At 46.8% G+C, this 21,900-nt stretch overlaps 1 protein-coding gene and 1 non-coding gene across 4 annotated transcripts in view; both read right to left on the minus strand.

Annotated features, from left to right (window-relative positions):
• NINJ2 (ninjurin 2) overlaps positions 1-21,900 on the minus strand; it is a 93,432-nt gene that overhangs the window by 14,977 nt on the left and 56,555 nt on the right. The gene's annotated exons all lie outside the window — the stretch shown is intronic.
• LOC129011041 (U7 small nuclear RNA) lies at positions 8,570-8,629 on the minus strand. Its single transcript, XR_008493175.1, has one exon. It is a non-coding gene; the product is annotated as a U7 small nuclear RNA (small nuclear RNA).

Genomic DNA, 21,900 nt, shown 5'->3' on the forward strand with positions numbered 1-21,900 from the left:
TGAGCTAGGCATCTAGGATACAACGAAGATCCCTGCCTTCCCTAAGCCCCTGCGAAAGAAAACTAGAATCTTGGGACTCCCAAATTCACCATGCCGAAGAGAAAGTTAAGCTTGGACATGGAGTCACACAAAACAAAACAAAACAAACAAACAACTGCCTTCCTTGTGTTCCCAAACAGCAGTCATTTCACATGCTTACTTTACCTTACATAAAATGCGGATTCACTGAGCCCAGGACAAATACATAATTGATCTGCCCCCGACTCCCTCTTGTCGCATGTAAAATGTAGATTCATCGAGCACTATCAGAGCCTCACAAGAATGTGACCCCTAGCCTCACTGCCTACCCAACCTCCTTTTAAAAAATCTTCCCCTCTTGCTTTGCTCTTTCCCTTTAAATATTGAAATTCCCAAAATTCTCTTTGGAAAAAGCATAGGTGACAGATCCCATGGTGTTTCTTTTCTCTGAGTTCACCCTCAACCTTGGCAAAATAAATCTCTCCTCAATGGAGATCTGCCTCAGTCACGTTTCGGTTTACATCCTATTCTCCTAATCCCCTAAACTGACAAAGCTTAGCAGAGAATAAGTGTATAATGGGGGAAGCCAGGAGTTAGAGAGCTTATCCGTCCCTCCCCAGTGGAAAAGCTTCATGGGAACAAGGGGGCGCGCCTTGCCTGGAGTGCTGAATGAATGAAGGAGTGAATGAATGATGCATTTGTCAGCAGTGCATGGTGGCTCACACCAGTAATCCCAGCACTTTGGGAGGCCGAGGCGGGTGGATCACTTGAGGTCAGGAATTTGAGACGAGCCTGGGCAAAATGGTGAAACCCCATCTCTACTAAGAATACAAAAATTAGCCAGATGTGGTGGTGCATGCCTATAATTCCAGCTATTCGGGAGGCTGAGGCAGGAGAATCACTTGAACCTGGGAGGCAAAGTTTGCAGGGAGACAAGATCACGCCACTGCACTCCAGCCTGCATGACAGAGAGAGACCCTGTCTCAAAAAAAAAAAAAAAAAAAAAAAAAGATCCATTTGTCATTCACTGTATTCATTCAGAAGAGACTTCAAAGGCAGGACCAGGGCGAGTTGAACTCCATGAACCTCTTCTGTGGCACCTTCTGGGGGTGCCCGCCAATGGCTGTAGTACACAAACACCTCGACTGCACTGCTGACTCCACTCCATATGCCACGGCAGCCACAATGTGTTTTCTGTGTGTGTGTCTGTGTGTATGCATGTGTGTCTCTGTGTGCATGAGTGTCTGTGTGTCTGTGTGTGTGTCTGTGTCTGTGTGTGTGTGCCTGTGTGTCTGTGTATTCATGTGTGTTTGTGTGTGTGTGTCCATGTCTCTGTGCATGTGTCTGTGTGAATGTGTGTGTGCATGTCTTGTGTATGTGTCCTTGTGTGTCTGTGTCTGTGTGTGCGTGTCTCTGTGCCTCTGTGTGTGTGTGTGCTTGTGTCTCTGTGTGTGTACGTGTGTCTGTGTGTCTGTCTCTGTGTGCGTGTGTGTGTCTATTGTCCCTGAGCTCAGCAGTATCCTGGGTCCTGGCCATAGACCCATAAATGAGACAGGCTACAGACAAGGCAGGGATACTGGTGCACTATCCGGAGGGAGCTCAGGGGGCCCAGGAGGTCAAGATAGAGAAGGCCCTGAGCACTGAGTCCGGGGATCAAAGCCCCTCCTAATTGGTGGGCCAGCCTGAATCAGCTGCGCCTGCCAGCTTCAGCCAATCCAAGGAGGCCTGGGCCTGGAACCAGCCTGCCTGGATTGCCCTGGCCCTAGGACTCATGCCTTTTCCCTCCCAGCAAAGCAGGTCCAGCCTGGGTCCTGTCCTCCCTCAGGATTCGAAACGTGGCCAGTCACACATTCTCCCAGCCCCGACACCTGCACCTGAGCAGCAGCTCTGTGAAGTGGGCCAGGGTCTGGTCTGGGGAGAAGGTAAGCGGGGAAGGGCCAGCAAGCGGGTGCAGGGATCCGATCCTGCTGCTGACCGTCCAACTCACGCAGCTTCGGTGCTTCCCAGCTCACTCATCTGTAGAAAGAGGAGGCACCCCCTCCTTCTCGTGGTGAGAAGCTGGTATCTGGTGAAATAGGTGAGCTGCTGCCAAACTCAGCAAAACCCTCAGCAAAAGTCAATGTAAGTCCCAGGCGATGTCTAACTCAGCCCCAAGGTGTCCTGAGAACCAGATTCTCCGTGGACGCTGAACACGCAAACAGCCCAGCCCTGGAGGGATTCCAATCCACAGCCTCTCCCTGGCTCCCTGCACTGACCCCATGTGCGACCAGCCTCCCTGTGCATCCCCCTTCACTTCTCACAGAGGCCCTGTGAGGGGAAACAGGCTCCAGAGAGGACGGAACTTGCCCAAAGTCACACGGCTAGGAGATCAGAGGCAAGATTTGAACCCGGGTCTGTCCTCACCACTGTGTTCCTCCTCCCGCAGCTCTTAGGCCAGAGCCCTGGGGAAACCTTTCCTCCAGTGCCTAACACAGAATTTGGCTGGGAGCGTGTGCTCGGGAGTGAATGAATGAATGGATGCAGGCAGGCAGGCATGCTAGGCCTGCCCTTAGCGTTGGCCCAGATTCAGGCTAGAAGCGCCCTTTCCACAGCTCAGGGCGATGCCCCAGGGCAGCCAGGCAAGTGTCAGGTCCCTGCTGTGCCCTCACCCTCTTTCTAAAAATACTAACGAGCGAGAGACCTCCAAGGCCACCAAACAGATATCCAGTTGTTCTCTGGGGTCAGTCCTTCACAGCCCGAGGCTGCCACCTGGCACCTGCTGCCTCTGGGCCTCCCGCCTGACAGCTGACCCCTGTCATCGCTGTGACTGTTCACTGCAAGGCAAAGTCCAATTTGGCAGAGGTGGGGACTCCTGAGCAGCCAGGTCCAGCTTGGCCCAGCCTCGCCCATGCTGAATTGTGGGATACCAGGACAGCTTGGGGGTCTCCAACCCTGAGCCCAATCAAAGCAAACCCTTCTTTTTGCTGGGGCTCTATTTCCACAGCCATGAAATGGAGGCGGTCAACCCCTGCAAAGCCTCGAAGTGTAAGTGGCAACCTGGCTTGGGGACGTGGAAACTTAGAGCCAGGACAATGGAGTCGAGACCTGGCCCTGCCCCTTCATAGCTGCATGGCTTGGGAGCTCTCTCAGTCACCTACTAAAAATGGGGATCGTAAGATTACAGATCGTAAGAATACAGTGATAGTATTAACCTATTTTTAAAGATCTATATTTATATACTTAGATCAATCTGATAGGATGCAGACTAAAATATTAAGCATCATCTTGAGGCAATAGGATATCAGATATTATTTTCTTTTTTTGCTTTATCTGTATTTTCTAATTTTTCTCCAATGAACATTTGGAGTAAAAAAAAATCCCAAAATGTTAAAGCAACAACCAGATAATTAGTACTTAAGTATTTGTCTTGACTTACAGGACAGTTTGAGAATCATGTTTATGAAAGTGGTTTACAAACTGTAAAGTTCTTTGCAAATGTAAATGGTTCTTATAATTTTCTCCAAGGACATTTTGGAACTACAGGGATGGGGAGAGAATCGTTTCCTGGCCAGGTGCGGTGGCTCACACCTCTAATCCCAGCACCAGGGAGGCTGAGGTGGGCAAATCACTTGAGCCCAGAAGTTCCAGACCAGCCTGGGAAACATAGCGAGACCCTGTCTCCATAAAAAACTTTTTTTGGCTGGACACGGTGGCTCACGCCTGTAATCCCAGCACTATGGGAGGCTGAGGTGGGCTGATCACCTGAGGTCAGGAGTTTGAGACCAGTCTGGCCAGCATAGTGAAACCCCGTCTCTACTAAAAATAAAAAAATTAGCCAAGCATGGTGGCACCCGCCTGTAATCCCAGCACTTTGGGCTCAGGTGGATCATCTGAGATGAGGAGTTTGAGATCAGCCTGGCCAACATGGTGAAACCCCATATCTACTAAAAATACAAAATTTAGCCGGGTGTGGTGGCGTGTGCCTGTAATCCCAGCTACTCAGGAGGCTGAGGCAGGAGAATCATTTGAACCCGGGAGGCAGAGGTTGCAATGAGCCGAGATTGTGCCACTGCACTCCAGACTGGGGGATGGAGTGAGATGTCTCTCAAAACAAAAACGAAAACAAAAATTTAATTAAAAATAAAAGCAGGCCAGGGGCGCGCTCACACCTGTATTCCCAGCACTTTGGGAGGTGGAGGCGGGTGGATCAGGAGTTTGAGACCAGCCTGGCCAATATGGTGAAACCCCGTCTCTACTAAAAATAAAAGAAAATTAGCTGGGCGTGGTGGCGGGCCCCTGTAGTCCTACCTACTTGGGAGGCTGAGGCAGGAGAATCACTTGAACCGGGGAGGCAGAGGTTGAAGCGAGCTGAGATCATGCCACTGCACTCCAGCCTGGGGGACAGCAAGACTCCATCTCAATAAACACATAAATAAAAGCAAATCCTTCTTTTCGCTAAGGCTACATTTCCTTAGCGAAATGCAGTGACCTTCACCTGCAGGAGCCCGCTCACACGAACCACTGCCGCTAGCGGTTCTCTCCCCGCCATTCACTGGGCTCTGGTGGTGTTTGTTCTGGGCTCTGGGGCTCTGGGCTTCCCTGCTGCAAGCTTTTAACCTTAGTGTGAGCAGATGGTAGAACTGCCCATGCCAAGAGGGGTCCATAGCAACTTCTGGAATAAACAAGGCCGAAGGGAAAGAGTAGGTTCGCCGGGGGCAATCCCACACCAGGAAGGCCCATGATTCAACAGCGTCACCCAGGATTTCAGTGTCCGTTCCATCCTCATCAGGCAGGCAACGGTTGGAGGAAGGGAATGGTTGGAGATGTGAAGCCTGGGCTGAGCACAGGCACGGTCACACTGTGTTGCACCCTGGCCTGCTCTGCGGATGAGTCAGCAGCATTGATTAAGCACCCACTGTGTGCAATGTCCTGAACTCTGTGCTGAGATGATAGCTCTGTTTGCTTTCCAGCCAATCAGCAAATATTTATTGAGCATCTGTCTATTTGGGGCAAGTCAGAGTACAGAGGGCATGGCTCAGAGAGGAATAGCTCACACGGAGTTTGTGATTAATTACGGGAATGGGTGCCAAGTGAGAGCTACAAAGGGTGGAAGAGCAGGAGCGCCTCCATCCAAGGGCGTGGAGGAGGCTCTGTGGATCTCAGGGCCGTCTCAGCTGGCTCCAGACAGACAAGAAGACTCCTTCAGTGTTCTTCTGGTAATCACAGGAGCTCTGCGTTGGGAACCAGAACTCTAATAGAGGAGACTGGTAAAAGGTTTCCAGGTGAGCATTAATGTAACCCACAGTAATTTGCATGGCCCAGTAAAAACGAACATATGGGGCCCCTTGTTCAAATTGATTAAGAGTGAGCCTCAGGAATGGAGTTTAAAACAGGAAAAAAAAAAAGATTCAGAATTTCAAGATGGCAAAAGCAGAGAATTAGACCAAATGCAGGACCCTTCTCAGCACAAGGCCCTCCTGAGCAGGCCCTGGGAAGCTAGCCCAGCCTACCTGGAAGAGCAGGAGATAAGAATTTGGGATTTCTAGTTACCAGGAGGATCACAGGCCTTGGGAAAGCCAGCGGCTGCTTCATTATTTCCATCCTGGGTCAAGGTCGGCCTCCAGAAGGTGAGATGGCCCGGCCAGATCTGGCTCTGTCTTTAGCCCTTCCCTCTGGTGGCCTGCCGCTCTCAGATGTTGGTGTCAACAAGGCCAGAGGCTGCTGGCTCTTCTCTCAAAAGCCAGGACCAGGGAGCAGCGCAAAATGCAAACGCCAACGCCTTCACTGGTGGAAGGGGTGGGAGCTGCTTCTCCCTGGGCAGCGCACGCCCACTCACAGGCATCCAACCTCAAAGTGCATAAGCTCCTATCCGCCCACAGGGCATGCGTTTCAGCCCTATGTCCAACCATCCTGTCTTAAAAATCAGGACACAGAACCATCAGGGCAAGGGACCTCTCCAAGGCAACAGAACCGGGCAGTGTTGAAATTGGGACAAAGGCTTCTGTGACTCCCAGCAGGGTCCTTTCCCCAACAGCCAGGTGCCTTTCTGTGCCTCTGACTGGATCGTAGGGACCCAGGTGTGGGGATCCCTCTGCAGTGACCTTCACCTTTGAGGCCCTGCTCGCATGAAAATCACTGCCGCCCACAGGGGACGCCATTCACTGGGCTCTGGTGTTGTGGAACGGAGTTGAAGTTTGGATGGAAGAGCTCACTGTCCCCTCTGCAGGCCTTTAACCCTTAGTGTGAGCCGATGGTAGAACCCCTGCCCGTGCCAAGAGGGGTTCATACCAACATCTGGGATAAACAAGGCCAAAGGGAAAGCGTAGGCTCCCCAAGCTCAGTTTTCTCTTCTTGCTACTAAACACCTGTGGGAGGAGGCGCAGCCCTTCCTGTGCAGCATCTCTGCCAGGGTTCAATACTATTGGACTAGAGTCCTGATCTGGGTCAACAAAAAGACTAGGGGACCAGGAGGCACGAGTCAGCTCACCAGGACGGGCTGCAAACAGGGAGGTCTGGATCCAGGGTGAAGCTGCCCCTCCACAGGAAGCAGGCCCAGGAACCCCTGGGAATGCAGACAGGCTGAACCCACAGCACAGCCCCCATGGCGGGAGCAACTCCCGATTAAGCGGCGGCAGGAAGTGCCCCAAAGGTGTCCACTTTTATTGTGCAGGACAGAACGTCTGCACATGCGCCATCTTACAGAATTTGCACAGCTGCCTAAGGACAGAAGCTGAGGCTGCATTTGCAAAGGGAGCCCCGGAGGAATGAAGTCCCTTTCTTAGAGCTCTTCAGGCTCTCTGACCAGTGAAGTTCTAGAGCTGGGAGGGGAGCTGGGCTTTCCTAGTCTTGGTCCGATGCTTGTGGACTGGCCTCTGACCACTCTCCATCTCACCCTGTTCAGTGCTGAGCCATTCTTCCCTGCCCCGGGGCCTCTGTGTGGGTTGGGTACGGGGGGTGGCCAGGGACCCCACGCATCACAGGCAGGTCACCAGGATTTGTAGAGCAGGTTGAACACCCCATCCCCCGTGTTTGAAATGCCCTCTGGGCCCTTCCTCGCCATCCACCCAGGAAGCTCTTCCTTCCATTAGGCTGGTTATTTCCACCACAGGGCCTTGGTGACACCTCCCACCGGATCACTATCCCTTCTCTCACTGGACGGTGAACTCCTTCAGGGTAGGAGCTGTAGTGTGAGGCTGGCACTTACTGACAACTAGCAGTTGTTTTATCCACGAAGGGAGGGGACGACCTACGCAGGCCTACACTTTAGACATGAAACGACAGCCAACATAGTCCCCAGACCAGTGTGTCACCCTTCCACTATGTAAACACAGATAGGTTTCCCCTTGGAAAAAATTCCCACTATGTGAAAAGCCAAATCAATTTACAAGACAGCAAAATGGCGGAAGGAAGGGAAGGGACGGAAGGGAGGGAAGGGACAGAAGGGAGGGAAGGGACGGAAGGGAGGGAAGGGACAGAAGAGAGGGAAGGGAGGAGGAGCCATCTTGCAAATAGGCCCCTTTGTGAATCTCTTTCTAACCTTAGAATGAGGAAAACCTTTATATGGGATAAGTACTGTCCTTATCTGAGGGACTCTGAGGTTAAGTAACTAAACTATGGTCATTCAGCTAGTAAGTTACAGACAAAACCAGGTAGCCTGCCTTCAGAGTGTGTGCTCCAGCCACTTCCTCGACCACCACACACCACACAAAATCAGGAGACAAAGAAAAACGGGGGGAACACTGCTGCATGGAGCACAAAGGACTGATTATCCTGAGGTCTGTGGAGGGCTTAAAAATGAGCCAACAGAAAAATTGAGTACAAACAAGCAAGCCCCTGAAGAAACATCACAAATGTGTCTAATAGATATGATAGCCTACATGATTGGTGAAGATTTAAGAGACTGATAATACTCAGTGTTGGTGAAGACATGGCTAAGCAAGCACCTTCACATCCTTGGTAGAAATGTAAATTACTACCAAATGTACCAGAATTGTTACAATCATTTTTTTGGAGGACAATCTGACAATTATCTATTAAAATTTAAAATAGTCTTACCTAGTAAGTCCACTCCTAGGAGTCTCCCACAGAATAAGTCTCCCACAGAAAATGCTCCCCAAAGCTCAAAAAGACAAGCTATTCAATGCATCATTATGGATAATTTCAAAAACTGCGAATGAGCCAAATTGTAATCAATGGTGTGTGGGCTAAATAAACTGGCCTACAACCACACAATTAAATACTACATATGTCTTTGAAAAGAGAGAGGTGTTCTTGTTCAATCAGTAAAAAACAATGGACAAAATGAAACAAAACAGAAAGAATGAGGTAGATCCCTATGTATAGATACAGAAGATATCTAAAATGTATTTAGTGGGGAGCAAGTCAGTAAGAACATGATATGATTCTATATTGGTAAAAATGAAACAAAATAGTCAGAGGATCTACTTTATATTTCTATGCATTAGCATAAGCATAGGAAGCAGATATGGGAGGAATTTATATCACACTAAGGACTTTCCCTTTCTTTCTAAGTTATGTATTTTCCCAATTGTAGGTTGTTTTCTCATGGGAGTTTGGTTTCAGCAAAAACCAGGAAACCTGCGAGACAAATTCTGAAAGAGCTGTAACACTTCCAATTCTAATTTCTCACAACTAAGACATCATCCTGCTATAATCAGGAAAAATATAATAATGATGAAATTAAATATGCGATAAATAGCAAAAAACACCTTCCCTGTTTCTTTCTTTCTTCTACAAGCACGTGCTGGGTATATGCCTCCTGAGTCCTAGGCACTGATGTCTCGGGCCGGGTATACAGAGACAAATCCATACGGCTCCTGCTCTCAAGAAACTTCTGGAAGGGGGGAAACAGATGGTAAATTTAGGGAAGGATTGTCTCCTGGACTCAGTTTTCCTCCGTGGGGTGAGGCGGATGGGCTGCTGTGGCGGCCGTCTCAGAGAGGGGAGCTCCCTGTCAGGACCCAAGGGGTCCTAGGGTATGGGTGGAAGGCAGGGGTGTGGGGCAGCGGATCAGGGAGGGGCTGATGAGGCACTTAGGCTTTGTCCTGAGGGCAGCAGGGAGCAGTAGGAAGGTTATCCTCAGCTAGTGGCATCCTTAGAGCAGCATTTTATTTTTTATTTTCGTCATTTTTTGTAGAGACGGTGTCTCGCTATATTGCACAGGCTGGTCTGCAACTCCTGGTCTCAAACAAGTGGTCCTCCTGCCTCAGCCTCCCAATGTGGAGGAACATGATGGAACATGATGGAAGCGGCTCAAAGGATGGGCTGGAGCGGAGAGCCATGCGCGGGGAGCCCTGCTGGAGGTCTGCAGCTAGCATTGGCAGTGGGTATAGAAATGGGACTGCCCCAAGAGAGGGTGAGGAAACAGAACTGGCAGGACTGGGTGAGCGATTGGACGCTGAGGGTGGGGAAAGGAAGGGGTGGAGGACGACACCCTGTGCCTCTGGCTGGGTGGCAACTTTGTGCCTTCATAGTCTAAAAACGCACCCTCAGCGTTGCAGCCCCAATGGCACTCAGTTGATGAACAACTTTCCAGGAACGCGGCTCTTGTGTAAAAGGGGCACCTTTGGTAACCTGCACAGACGCAGTTGCCTGGTGGGATTACAGCAGTCTGCCCAGTCACTACCCAGGGCACTTGGAAGCCTGTCAAGGGCATAGTCCTTTGTGGCTGATGCTTACAGCTGATCAGAACCCAGGACACTAGCACTTACTATCAAGGTTATAGGGAGGTGGCAGAGAAAAGAAGTTCAGGGAGAGTGGTGCCTCTTTTCAAAATGGTATGACATTCCCTAGGTTCTCGGGCTCCTATTTCTGGATTCAGTGCTGTGAGGGCCTCTCACCGTCACGTGGTTTGTGTGAACCAACCATCAGGGCAGTTTAGGTACTGCAGGGTGTTGGGGCCCCAGTCCTTAGCAGGGTTCAAGCAGCGGGTGCCATGCCTACATCTTACAATACCCGGCAGCATCTCCCCTCACCTCCTGCTTGCTGACAGCACTTAGCTGGGCAGAAATAGCCCTGTCACTCACGCCCAGCTGCACACACGTCAATAGCCTGGGGCTGTGTGCTCTCCTGATGCAAGGTCCTTTCTGCTAGTCATGACTAGTAAGACCTGCTGCCCAGGACTGAGTGCTGACTCATCTACTACGTTGGTCAGAGGGTTGGGGGCAACTCTGATTGCAGAAGCTCTCTGGATGGGCAGTGCTAGCGGAGTTCCATAGAGCTGGTCTTATGGGCAGTGCTAGCGGAGTTCCATAGATCTGGTCTTAAAAGCAGGGGCCTTTTGGCTGAGCTCCGAGTCCCTGGAGGGACAATGTCTGCTGTGAACAGATGTCACGGAGGGAGGAGTGCGGTGTCACCAGTCTGGCTTCTCTCCCCAGGTCCCTTGGGCACATCTTATCTTATCGTGCAGCTGGGATGCGGGTGCTGCCAGGCTTTGTGGGAGCTGGCTGCGAGGGCCAAGGGTGTTTCTTCAGAGATATTTCTCAGGTTCTGGGCCTCATTGGAACAGGAAAGCCTTCTGAAAGAGTGACGTGGCCGACGGCAGGTATGGTGTGACTTAACTAGTCAATTTGGAGCAAACAGAGGCCCCCAGGCATTTTTCCCGGGTCACCCCATTGCCCCTTCTGCTCTGCTCATCCTTCCAACTGTTCCTTTAGCCTGAAGGCCTGGAGCCCCAGCCGCTAGGCTGTAGCCAAACGCATATCTTGTTTGCATTCTCGGTGAACTTACCATTAATCTGTGACAGATGAAAAATAGGAACTTTGAAGCCAGAATGGGGTCAAGTCTGGCTTTACTACCTGCTAGCTAGGTGACCTTAGACAAGTTAAGTTGCCTGAGCCATAGTGTCCCCAAGTGCAAAATGGGGTAAATGATAGTCCCTACCTCACTGGGTTGCTGTGACAACAGTAGGGCACACTACATATAAAATAGTTTGGTGTCTGCTAGATAACATGAGGGAGTTATCATTGCCGGAGGGAGTTATCATTGCCGGAGGGATTCAGAGTGGACCCATCATGGTACATTCTTGTGAATATCCAACAAAAAGGTGTTGAACAAATGGAGAAAGATATTAGACACAGATTATGAAGAAACAGAATAACTAGCTTCTCTGGCCAGGCGTGGTGGCTCACTCCTGTAACCCCAGCACTTTGGGAAGTCAAGCCTGGCGGATCACTTGAGGTTAGGAGTTCAAGACCAGCCTGGCCAACATGGTGAAACCCTGTCTCTACTGAAAACACAAAATTAGCTGGGCGAGGTGGTACATGCCTGTAATCCCAGCTACTTGGGAGGCTGAGGCAGGAGAATTGCTTGAACCCAGGAGGTGGAGGTTGCAGTGAGCCGAGATTGTGCCATTGCCCTCCAGCCTGGGCACCAAGAGAAAAACTCCATCTCAAAATTTTAAAAAATTCAATTACAGATTATTTGGTTAGTTGTAAGAACCAGAACATACTAAGGAATGTAGTCCAAGTCCAAGCTCTGTTCAGGGATAAATACTGTCATTATAACAATTAGTGAAAATAAGCCAACTGAAATTCATCTCAGAAAAGTTATGAAAAGACAATAAAACACACCTTAGGAAAACAGCAAGGAAGAACAAAATTAAGATAATTACAGAAATTTGTGAGTTACAAGGATATCAGTAGATTGAGTAAATGAAACTATGGAATGGATTTTTTCAAAGAAAAGTAAAATAAATCCTTTCCCTAAAAATGCAATCAAGAAAAAAACGGGAAAAAAACGAATAGACAAAAGTAGAGTGGATACATATGTTATGAATATAGTAGGAAAGAAGACTTTTTTAATGGAAAAAATCCAGAAATCTATGTTAAATATAGGAACCATTCTCAATTTATTAGGTTCACTGCAATACTAACTTGGTGTAATGACTACATTGTTCATTTGGTAAAATATTAAGGCACAATTACTAAGAACTCTTAGGGGAAGAAAAGAATAAGAAGGCAAGAATTTCCCTGCAATACGTCAACATTTACTACTCAGTCAACTTTGAAACAGATCTTAAAACCTAGTGAGTGTTAGAGAAGCATCACAGGCAGGGCGCAGTGGCTCATGCCTGTGATGAAGCTCCCAGCTTCATCAGAAATTTGTGAGTTACAAGGATATCAGTAGATGAAGCTCCCATCTTCATCACAGCTTCCCAGCACTGTGGGATGCTGAGGTAGAGGATCACTTAAGCCCAGGAGTTTGAGACTAGCCTGGGCAACAGGGCAAAACCCTATCTCTACAAAAAATAAAATTAGCCAGGCGTGGTGGTGCAGGCCTGTAGTTCCAGCTACTCAAGAGGCTGAGGTGGGAGGAGCGCTTGAGCCCAGGAGGTTGAGGCTGCAGTGAACCGTGAGTGTGCCACTGCCTCCAGCCTGGATGACAGAGTGAGACCCTGTCTCAAAAAGGAGGAGGAGGAGCAGAAGGAGGAGGAGGAAGAGGATGAGGAGAAGGAGGAAGAGGAGGAGGAAGTGGAAGAATAAGAGGAAGAAACAAAAGACGAAGAAGCAGCAGCAGCAGCAGCAACAGCAGCAGCATCACAAACTTATCAGGGAAGGGGGCAAATTATTTATCAAATAAATTACAATAGCTTAAATAAAAGTAAAAAAGAAACGATAGAGGGAAACTTCCTCAACTTGATAAAGAATGTCTACAAAAAACCTGTGGCTAACATCACACTTAATGGTGAAAAACTAAGAGCTTTTCCACGAAGACAGGGAACAAGGCAAGACATCCCCTCTCACCACTGCCTTTCAACATCGTACTGGAACTCCAGGCTAATGCAATAAGATGAGAAAAAAATGTATACAGATTGGGAAGAAAGAAACAAAACTGTCTTTGTTCACAGATGACAAGATTGTGTATGTAGAAAATCAAAAATAATAAAGAAAATCTAAAATAATAAAGAAAATCCCTGGAACTAATAAGCAATTATTACAAGGTTGCAGGATACAAGGTTAATATACAAAAGTCCATTGTTTTCCCATATATCATCAATGAATAAGTGGAATCTGAAATTAAATACACAATGCCATTACATTAGTCCTCAAAAAATCAACTACTCATGTACTCCATAAATATGTACAGATATTATGTATCAATAAAAATGAACTACTTACATATAAATCTAACAAAACATTTACAAGATCTCTATGAGGAAAACTACAAAACTCTGATGAAAGAAACCAAAGAACTGAGCCGGGTGCTGTGGCTCATGACAGTAATTCCAACACTTTGGGAGGCCAAGGTGGGTGAATCACTTGAGTCTGGGAGTTCACGACCACCCTGGGCAACATAGCAAGATCCCATCTCAATTTTTTTAAAAAAATAAAAACAAAACAAAAGGAAGAAAAAGAAAGAAAGAAAACAACTGAATAAATAGGGAGATATTCCATGTTCATGAATAGAAAGACTCAATATTGTCAAGACATCGGTTCTTCCTAACTTGATCTGTAGATTCAATGCAATCCCAATCAAAATCCCAGCAAATTATTTTGTAGATATCAATAAACCAATTCTAAAGTTTACATAGAGAGGCAAAAGATGCAGAATAGCCAACTCAATATTAAAGGAAAAAAATAAAGTCAGAGGACTGACACCACCCGACTTCAAGACTTATTTAATACAAAGCTACAGTAATCAATACAGTGTGATATTATCCAAAGGCGAGACAAGTAGATCAATGGAACAGAATATAGAGTCCAGAAATAGACCCACATAAATAGAGTCAACTGATCTTCGACAAAGGAGCACAGATAATGTAGCAAAGATACTCTTTTCAACTAATTGTGCTGGAATAACTGGACGTTCACATGCAAAAAGAAAAAAAAAAGAATCTAGACACAGACCTACTCCTGGACAGTAACATAGGAGAAAATCTAGATGATGTAACGTAACATAGGAGAGGATGACATAGGATTTCCATCCTAGGTTATTGTTATGTCATAACAATATGACTTTTTATATACAACACTAAATGCAAAATTCATGAAAGAAATAATTGACAAACTGGACTTTATTAAATTAAAAGCCTCTGCTCTGCAAAAGACAATGTGAAGAGAATCAGAAGATAAGCCACAGACTGGAAATAAATATTTGCAAAAAATACTGGCCAGGCGTGGTGGCTCACAACTGTAATCCCAGCACTTTGGGAGGACAAGGCGGGTGGATCAACTGAGGTTGGAAGTTCGAGACCAACTAAAAATACAAAATTAGCCGGGCGTGTTGGCGCATGCCTGTAATCCCAGCTACTCGGGAGGCTGAGGCAGGAGAATGGCTTGAACCCGGGAGGCGGAGATTGCGGTGAGCCAAGATCATGCTATTGCACTCCAGCCTGGGCAACAAGAGTTAAACTCCATCTCAGGGAGAAAAAAACAAAAAACAACAACAACAAAAAAAACAAAAAACAACTTCTGATAAAGGATAGTTATCTAAAATATGTAAATTCTTAAACTTTTAAAATTCAACAATCAGAATATGAACCTGATTTGAAAAAATGGGCCAAAGACCTCTTCACAGACACCTCACCAATGAAGACATAAAATGGCAAGTAAGTATATAAAAAGATGTCCACATGATATGTCATCAGGAAAGTGCATATTAAAACAACAATTAGATGAGGATAGCCAAAATCCAGAACACTGACAATACCAAATGCTGACAAGGCTGTGGAACAACATCCTTGTTCATTGCTGGTGGGAATGCAAACTGGTACAGCCGCTTTGGAACACAGTTTGGCAATTTCTTTCAAAATTCAACATACTCTTCCATACGATCCAGCAACCACGCTCCTTGGGATTTTCCCAAATGAACTGAAAACTTATGTTCACACAAAAATCTGCACATGGATGTTTACGGAAGCTTTGTATATAACTGCCAAAACTTGGAAGCTACCAAAATGAAAATACTCTGAGAGTATGATGGTGGAAATACGTCATTATGCATTTGTTCAAAACTGTAGAACGTACAACAGCAGGAGCGAACTCTAATGTAAACGATAGATGTTGCGTGATAATGATGTGTTAATGCAGCGTCATTAGCTGCAACAAATGGACCCCTCTGCTGGGGGATGTTGATAATGGGGGCGGCCACGCGTATGTAGGGACAGGAGGCATATGGGGAGTCTCTGTACCTTCCTCCCAATTTTGCTGTGAATTTTCCTATGAATCTAAAACTATTCTAAAAAAAAATAAAGTTTAAAAAGAAAGAAAGAAACAAACAATAAAACCAAAGACAAGATAGTGACTCAATGGAGAAGAATTTTCCAAATATAAAAAAGTGGCAAGCTGAGTGCGGTGGCTCACACCTATAATCCCAGCACTTTGGGAGGTTGAAGCAGGGGCATCCCTGGAGGCCAGGAGTTGGAGACCAGCCTAGGGAACATGGCAAAATCCTGTCTCTACCAAAAATACAAAAAATTAGCCGCGCGTGGCGGCGTGTGTCTGTAGTCCCAGCTACCGGAGGCTGAAGTGGGAGGATCACTTGAGCCCAGGAAGTCGAGGTTGCAGTGACCCATTATTGCACCATCCCACTCCAGCCTGGACGATGAGCGTGAGACCCATCTAAAAAAAAAAAAAAAAAGGCAGAATTCACAGTGGAAAAGATTAATAAACATAAAAATGTTAAGCTTCTGTCACATGAAAAACTTTTTAAAATTAAAAGTCATGTCATAACTATTACAAATGTATACCCTAAACCAAATAACACACCTATTAAGTACAATTATGATCCCAGTTTTCTGAAATAAAACAAAATGCCTTCATATACAAAGGGGAAAAATGGAAGGCGAAACACTACATGGTTGGCAGTTGTAGGTTGTGGGTTTCTGGGTGATGTCTGGTTCCACCATCTGTGTGACCTTGTGCAAGTCAGTTCCCCTTTCTGTGCCTCAGTTTCCCCATGCGTGGCATGAAAATGATAGTGGTACCTTCCTGACAGGGTTGCTATGAGCAGTACATGGGTTAATGCGTGTAGAGTACTTATAAGAGTGTGCGGCACTCAATAAATCTTAGTGTTGCTCTTATTATATGTTTTCTTACAGATGGGCTTTTGAGATTTTCACTGTTTACCCAGGATACTAAGGGTTGTACTAAGAACACGGTGATACAGGAGAACATAGTCTGACATGGACAGACGTAAAGATTATCAGGAGCAAACAAGTCAAAATAGGTCAGACAAATCAAAGAATAAGGGCAGCACATATTATTCATGTTACATAAAACCAAGGAGCTGTTCCTTGTATACGATGAATTGAAGAAGTCTCAAAGACATTGTGCCTTGAGGCAAAGTAGAGCCAAGTGAAATTTCCCCTTCTCTTGCCATTGGCCAAGAACGTTTCACGGAGGAGATAGAATCTTAGAAGCTGAAGAAGAGGCGAATGTATTAGTGGGAGTTACCGTTAACAATGAACACCAAGAAGTGTCGCAGGAGGCTGCACCTCTGCAGTACAGCCAACTCTGCATTGAAGGTGTGGAGGGTCTGGGGCATTGTTGCTTTTGGGGAATGCTGGGCTATTAAAGGCCAGAGGGGCCAGAGGCCTTTGCCTTGTTGAAGCCCTCTAGTATAATGCTGGACCCTTCTGGTTTAAAGGAACATTTATTATCACTAGTAGGATTTTTCTTTGTAGCTCTGGGCTAATTTGTGTAGGTAGGAGGTCCCCTGCGGAGAAAGCTTGGTCTCTCATATATAAATGCAAGCATCTGCAGATAAGTTTCCTGTAAGGAAATGAGCTTGTTAACGGGTGGGAAAGGGAAGAACTGCTCACACACACAATCATGTATAATGTGTGTGCATGCGTGTGTGTCTGTGTATAGATATGTACAGACAGCACTTTGCCAACACACTGTTTCTGGTATGTGCAAGGATGTTTCCATACTTGGCTGCTTCACAGGTGTTTTCACTCACTTCCCCCGGGCACCGAGGGGGTAAGTGCGGATCTACGTTTAGCAGGTAGCTGTGTCCACAGCTCCGTTCCACCTCCACCCTCCTCCTTGCCTTCCCTCTGCCCAGAGGGAGGAAACTGGCAGTGGATTCCAGAGAGGACTGGAGAGGGCTGCCCGAGCTTGCCCATCAGGGCTATGTCTAAGGCGTGAGTGCTGTGGACCTGGCCACAGGCCACTTTCGAAGGAGCTCACCCATGACTCAGCTTGGGCTGTGAGAAATGAGGTGAAAGCGGGGGAGACATTTAAAACGTGGTCATCAGTTCAATCTAATTAGAGTCATTTGAGGTCCCACCTAATAGACACAAAACTGTTAATAGCAATTATCTTTGGCTGATAGAATTAAGGAAAATTTTAAATCCTGTTTAATATTATTTTCTACAATATTTTAATTTTAACTTTTTTTTGAGACAGGGTCTTTCTTTGTCACCCAGGCTGCAGTTCAGTGGCACAATCACGGTTCACTGGAGCCCCAACTTCCCGGGCTCTAGCGATCCTCCCACCTCAGCTTCCCAGGTACCTGGGACCACAGATGTGCACCACCACACCCGGCTAGTTTTCATATTTTTGGTAAAGATGGGGTTTCACCATGTTGGCCAGGCTGGTCTCGAACTCCTGGGCTCAAGTGATCCACCCGCCTCGGCCTCCCAAAGTACTGGGATTACAGGCGTGAGCCACCGCGCCCAGCCTACAATGCTTGTATTTTTGTTACAAGGATGTATTTCTTGTACCAGCCGAAAAAGAGAGAAATATTGAAATAAATAAAGCACAAATTTAGAAAGTATTCCAGGCCGGGCGAGGTGGATCATGCCTGTAATCCCAGCACTTTGGGAGGCCGAGGCGGGTGGATCACCTGAGGTCAGGAGTTCGAGACCAGCTTGGCCAACATGGAGAAACCCCGTCTCTAATAAAAATACCAAAAAACTAGCCAGGTGTGATGGCAGGCACCTGTAATTCCAGCTACTCGGGGGGCTGAGGCAGGAGAATTTCTTGAACCCAGGAGGCGGAGGTTGCAGTGAGCCGAGACTGTGCCATCGCACTCCAGCCTGGGGGACAAGAGTGAGACTTCATCTCAAAAAAAAAAAAAGTATTCCTCACCCTGCCCCAGTTAAATTGTCAGTGGATAAGAAATGAGAATAACAAAGCTAAATCTTAGATATTTGGGGGGGTCATAGCCCCCAAGAAAAGGGTGAGTGTCCTAGCTACAGCGCAAGCCATCACCCATTGAGCAGCAGAGCTGTGTAAGACTTCACAACATGATCTCTGCAACATGCTACAAGGGGGTATTATCCCTCCATTTACTGGTGAGAAAACAACTCAGAGAGGTTAAGAGACTTATCAGGATGCCACGCATGTTTGTGGCTTCATTGGGATTTGAACACTAACTTGCCTCAGTAGAGTTGGGGGATTAGAACCACTCAGTCCCAGCAAGTCTGGAAGTGTGGAGGCCCTCCCAGCCCCACCACTGCGCTTGGCTTACTGCCTCTCCTCCTCAGCTTGGTCAGACCTGCACCCCAGCATGCCCGGGGGGCTCACATTCCTCCCTGAGATGCCGCCACTGATTCACCATGGTGCCAGTGTTCCCATTGCCCATCTCTGGGCACAGGAGCAGCCGTGCACTCAGGATACCTCTGATGCCAAGGTTTGCGCAGCTCTGGCCCAGCCCGCCTCCTTCTGCCCAGCTGCCAGGGCCCCGATACTCAGCCCTCCCCTGCCTGGTTTCTGAGTCTGAGGAATGTGCCCAGAAGCAAACTGGCACTGAGATTCACATTTACTCCTTTACTCCTTCCGAACGCCTGAGCCACTGGGGGGTCTTGGCTACCTCCAAGCTTCAATTCCTGGGGGCTGAATTTCTCAGTGATCTTGGGAGGTCCTTGCAGCTGGGTCCTTCTGGGAGACATGCAATGAAGGTGGTCAAGGCTATGAGGGGAAAATGTGGTCAAGATAACGAGGGAAATGGAGCTAGAGGCTTTACAAAATGGGTGGGGGCCAGGTGCAGTGGCTTAGGCCTGTAATCCTAGCACTTTGGGAGGCTGAGGTGGGCAGAATGCCTGAGCTCATGAGTTTGAGACCAGCCTGGGCAACATGGTGAAACCCCATCTCTACTAAAATACAAAAAAAGCCAGGCATGCGTGATGGACACCTGTAGTCCCAGCTACTCAGGAGGCTGAGGTGGGAGAATCACTTGAACCCGGGAGGCGGAGGTTGCAGTGAACCAAGATCACGCCAAGGTTGCGGTGAGCCAAGATCAGCCTGAGCGATAGAGTGCGACTCTGTGTCAAAATAAATAAATAAATAAATAAATAAATAAATAAATAAGATAAAATGATTTCCATGGGAATAAGAGAGTAGAGTCTGACCCAGTTTATTTATCTGTCTGACTTGATAAACACCATTTTAAGGTACTGACATCCCCAAATGAAGCCAGTAGCAATCCCTTAATTAAATAACCATTCAATTAAGAACAGCTGTGTCACTTTAGACGCAATGTCCTATGTGGTGATGATTGAGGAGCCCCATGCATAAGGTACGCTGGAGGCTTCCACACTCAATGGGGATGACACTGGAGAGCTGCAGACTGAGCCATAATTCACACACCACACAATTCACCTATTTAAAGTGTACGGTTCAGTGGCTTTTAGTATTTACAGAGTTGTGCAAACATCATCACAATCGATTCTAGAACATTTTCATCATCCCCAAAAGAAACCCAGTGCCCATCCCTTCCTTATCCCCAGCCCCAGCCTAGGCAACTACTAATCTACTTTCTGTCTGTATCGATTTTGGATAGTTCCTGTCAGGGGGATCACATACGCTGTGGTCCTTTGTGATGTTCATTTAGCATAATATTTTCAAAGTTCATTCATGCTGTAGCATGTTTCAGTACTTCATTTCTTTTTATCATTGAATAGCTATTTCACTGGATATCCATTTTGCTTATACATTCCCCAGCTGATAGGAATTTGAGTTGTTTCCACCTTTTTACTATTATAAATAATGCTGCTATGCACATTCGTTCATTGTGTGAATGTGTATACCTAGGAGTGGAGTTAATTGCTGGGTCATACAGTATCTCTGTGATTAGCTTTTTGAGGAACTGCCAGACTGTTTGCCAAAGTGGCTGCACCATTTTGCATTCCGGCCAGTAATGTAGGAGATTCCGGTGTCTCCACATCCTTACCAATACTTGTTATTATCTGCTTTTTAAAAATAACAGTCTCCTAATGAGTGTGAAGTGCTGTCTCGTTGTGGGTTTTCTTTTGCTTTATTTTTTGAGACAGGGTCTCACTCTGTTGCCCAGGCTGGAGTGCAGTGGTGCAATCATGGCTCACTGAAGCCTGGACCTCCTGGGCTCAAGTGATCCTCCCATCTCAACCTCTTGACTAGTTAGAGCTACAGGCACATGGCCGGCCACCATGCCCAGCTAATTTTTAATTTTTTTTGTAGAGATGAGATCTCACTATGTTGCCCAGGCTGGTCTTGAACTACTGGGCTCAAGCAATCCTTCTGCTTCCTCCTCCCAAAGTGCTAGGATTTCAGGCATGAGCCACCACACCGGGCCTGTTTGCGGTTTTGAGTTTATATTTTCTGGCTGGCTAATGATGTTAAACATCTTTTCATGTGCTTATTGGCCATTTGTATATTTTCTTTGGAAAAATGTTTTATTCAGCTCATTTGCCCTAAAATTTGATTATTTGTCTTTTTATTATAAAGTTGTAAGAGTGCTTTATATATTCTGTATACAGGTCCCTTATAAGATATATGATTTGTAAATATTTCTCCCATTATCTGGATTCTCTTTTCACTTCCTCGATGGTGCCATTTGAAACGCAACATTTTTTAATATTCATGAAGCCCAATTTATTTTTCCTTTGTTACTGTGCTTTTGGTGTCATATCTAAGGCTTTCCTGCATGAAGGTTTACTTATATTTTCTTCTAAAAATTTTAGATTTTAGCTTTTACATTTAAGTCTATGATCTGTTTTGAATTAATTTTTGCACATGGTATGAGGTAAGAGTCCAACTTCATTCTTTTCCATGTGGACATCCAGTTGTCCCAGCACCATTTGTTGAAAAGACTATTCTTTTTCTTTTTTTTTTGAGACGGAGTCTCACTCTGTCACCCAGGCTGGAGTGTAGTGGTGCGATCTTGGCTCACTGCAACTTCTGCCTCCCAGGTTCAAGCGATCCTCCTGCCTCAACCCCCTGAGTAGCTGGGACTACAGGCACGCACCACCACACCTGGCTAATTTTTTTATTTTTAATAGAGACGGGGTTTTGCCATCTTGGCCAGTCCGGTTTCGAACTCCTGACCTCAAGTGATCTGCCTGCCTCAGCCTCCCAAAGTGCTGGGACTACAGGCATGAGTCACTGCGCCTCGCCAAAAAGACCATTCTCTCCCCGCTGAATCATCATAGAATTGGTGTATATGTCTGTCCTTACGCCAGCATCACACTGACTTGATTACTGTAGCTTTGTAGTAAGTTTTCCTGTTGGGACGTGTGAGTCCTCCAGTCTTCTTTTTCAAGATCATTTGAGCCATTCTGGGTTCCTTGAAATTCCGTACAGTTTTAGGATCAGCTCTGCAAAGTCTGCTGGGGTGCTGGGGTTTTGATGGGAACCGCGTTAAATCTGTAGACCAATTTGGGGAGTATTGCTATCTTAACAATAGTAAAGGGATTTTTTAAAGTATAAGCTATGAGGACAAAATAGACTGGAAGAGGAAATAAGTAGAACAAGGAGTAGTAAATGAATGTCTTGGCCAAGCAATAGAGGCCACAGCCTGGCGGGGTGCGGTGGCTCACGCCTGTAATCCCAGCACTTTGGGAGGCTGAGGTGGGCAGATCACTTGAGGTCAGGAGTTCGAGACCAGCCTGGCCAACATGGTGAAACCCCATCTCTACTAAAAATACAAAAATTAGCCGGGCGTGGTGGTGGGCACCTG

This window comes from Pongo pygmaeus, chromosome 10, assembly GCF_028885625.2.
Source record: "Pongo pygmaeus isolate AG05252 chromosome 10, NHGRI_mPonPyg2-v2.0_pri, whole genome shotgun sequence".
NCBI lineage: Eukaryota > Metazoa > Chordata > Mammalia > Primates > Hominidae > Pongo > Pongo pygmaeus.